We start from the raw sequence: 2,500 nt of genomic DNA, 5'->3' as shown, positions 1-2,500 counted from the left end.
CGATCTTCCCCTCGGACCTTGAAAATCCGGGAGAGGGCCACGTGGAGGTGTCGCGCCGGTTCGTACCCATATCCGCAGCAGGTCTCCAAGGTGAAGAGCCTCTAGTCGATAGAATAATGTAGGTAAGGGAAGTCGGCAAATTGGATCCGTAACTTCGGGATAAGGATTGGCTCTGAGGATCGGGGCGTGTCGGGCTTGGTCGGGAAGTGGGTCAGCGCTAACGTGCCGGGCCTGGGCGAGGTGAGTGCCGTAGGGGTGCCGGTAAGTGCGGGCGTTTAGCGCGGGCGTGGTCTGCTCTCGCCGTTGGTCGGCCTCGTGCTGGCCGGCGGTGCAGGATGCGCGCGCCTGCGCGGCGTTCGCGCCCCGGTGCTTCAACCTGCGTGCAGGATCCGAGCTCGGTCCCGTGCCTTGGCCTCCCACGGATCTTCCTTGCTGCGAGGCCGCGTCCGCCTTAGCGTGCTCCTCCGGGGGCGCGCGGGTGCGCGGATTCTCTTCGGCCGCCATTCAACGATCAACTCAGAACTGGCACGGACTGGGGGAATCCGACTGTCTAATTAAAACAAAGCATTGCGATGGCCCTAGCGGGTGTTGACGCAATGTGATTTCTGCCCAGTGCTCTGAATGTCAACGTGAAGAAATTCAAGCAAGCGCGGGTAAACGGCGGGAGTAACTATGACTCTCTTAAGTGCGGTCTTGATGTAGTCGTGCTGCTGCTGCGAGGTGCCTTCCTTGGGTTATGGTTACAGGGAGAGTGATGCGCAATACATGGGCCTAGCCCTCTTAGCCTCTCCTCTCCTGCGGTCTTCTCCCCTTCTCGTGGGCCCGCTGATTTTCGCAGAGTGGAAGACCGCACCAGGGGCTTGGGGGGGTTACCAGCCCCCCCTCGCACTATCCCTTTTTTTAGTTGGGGGCAGTATTCAGAGAAAAAGTGGTGGCCCTTCCGCTGAAGGTGCCACCCCAACTCCCCCAGCACCTAGCCGGCCAACCGGCCGTGCCGAAAATCTTGTAACTTTTGCAGCTGTATACGCCTGTAGTGAGTGCCACCGCAGCTTCACCACCAAGAACGGTCTCGGGGTCCATCGCCGCCGCCAACACCTTGCGGCCGCCAACGCGGAGATCGTCACGGAGAGGCATCGCGCGAGGTGGACGGAGGAAGAAGTCCTGTCGCTCGCCAAGGCGGAGGCCGAACTGTTCCTCGAGAGGGACGCCCGGTTCTTCTTTGTAAATCAAGAGCTCATCAGGATGTTCCCCGACCGAACGCTTGAGGCAATCAAGTGCCGACGGCGGCAAGCTGCCCACAAGCAGCTTGTCCGCCAATTCATGGAGGCGCTTGAGATCGGTCGGGGGGAAGAGCCGGCGTCCCGCCGGGGAGCAGCGAGCCCGCTGCCTGACGCGGGCGAGGCCGCTGCGCCGCCCGTCGACGCAGCCGAGGACTTCGCGGCCGACACCACCGGGCCGCCGCCGGAGGGGCCGACTGACGCCGCCATCTGGGATCATCTGGCGGGGCTACCCGCTTCCGCCCAGCGTTTCTCTGCCCTGGATCGTGTCATAGGTCTGGGGCGGGGCACGCCGCCCGATGTCATCCTGGGCATGCTCCCGGATGCCCTTGCGTCGGTCGGGTCCAGAGGGGAGAGATCGATCACCAGGACACAGCGGCCGCGCCAACCATCGAAGCGGCCGCCTGCCGCGCCGCCGACGCAGAAGCGCAAGCGGCGCCGCTGGGAGTACGCGAGAACGCAGGATGCCTTCCGACGGTCGCGTGCACGTTGCGTGCGCGGCCTCTTGGATGGCACCCTGCTCCAGCCGCCACCTGCCATCCCTGGTCTGCTGGACTTCTGGGCGGACCTCTTCACCAAGAAGCCCATCTCCACCGCGGGCTTCATTCGTGACCGCCTCCTCCCGCACTCGGAGCCTGTCGCTCCCGAGTGCCTATGGGGGCCGGTCACACATGAGGAGGTCGCCGCCGCGTTGCCGCCCAGGGGATCAGCAGCCGGGCCGGACGGCCTTACCCCAGCGGAGTTGCGGCGCCTGCCGCACGAAGTCCTGGTGAAAGTGATGAATCTCTTCCTTCTGGCCCGCGCCCTTCCGGAACGCCTGCTTCGCGCGCGAACGTCCCTTCTCCCGAAGACGGCTGCACCAACATCCCCCGCTGACTTTCGCCCCATTACGGTCTGCTCGGTGTTGGCGCGGACCTTTCACAAGGTTCTCGCGTCACGCCTGATGCGCGCATGTGCTGTGGACGAACGTCAGCGGGCATTCATCCCTCGGGATGGGATGTTGGAAAATACCTTCATCTTGGACACTGCTCTCACCGACGCAGTTCGCTCCTGCCGCTCTGTCTTTGTGGCATCGATCGACGTATCTAAGGCATTCGATTCGGTAGATCATGCTGCCCTTCGCCCCGTGCTGAAGGCGCATGGCCTGCCGGATTGTTTTGTCGAGTATGTCGAGCGGTGCTACGAGGGCAGCACGACAGTGATAGCGGACGGCGCCGGCGTGG

The 2,500-nt window shown here is 63.6% G+C and overlaps 1 pseudogene; it reads left to right on the top strand.

The window, feature by feature from the left end:
- LOC126435465 (large subunit ribosomal RNA) overlaps positions 1-2,500 on the top strand; it is a 7,916-nt pseudogene that overhangs the window by 2,198 nt on the left and 3,218 nt on the right.

The sequence above is a fragment of the Schistocerca serialis genome, unplaced genomic scaffold, assembly GCF_023864345.2.
Source record: "Schistocerca serialis cubense isolate TAMUIC-IGC-003099 unplaced genomic scaffold, iqSchSeri2.2 HiC_scaffold_1207, whole genome shotgun sequence".
In the NCBI taxonomy this organism is placed as follows: domain Eukaryota; kingdom Metazoa; phylum Arthropoda; class Insecta; order Orthoptera; family Acrididae; genus Schistocerca; species Schistocerca serialis.
The sequence above is the reverse complement of the archived record's forward strand: the minus strand, read 5'-3'. Positions and strand labels throughout refer to the sequence as shown.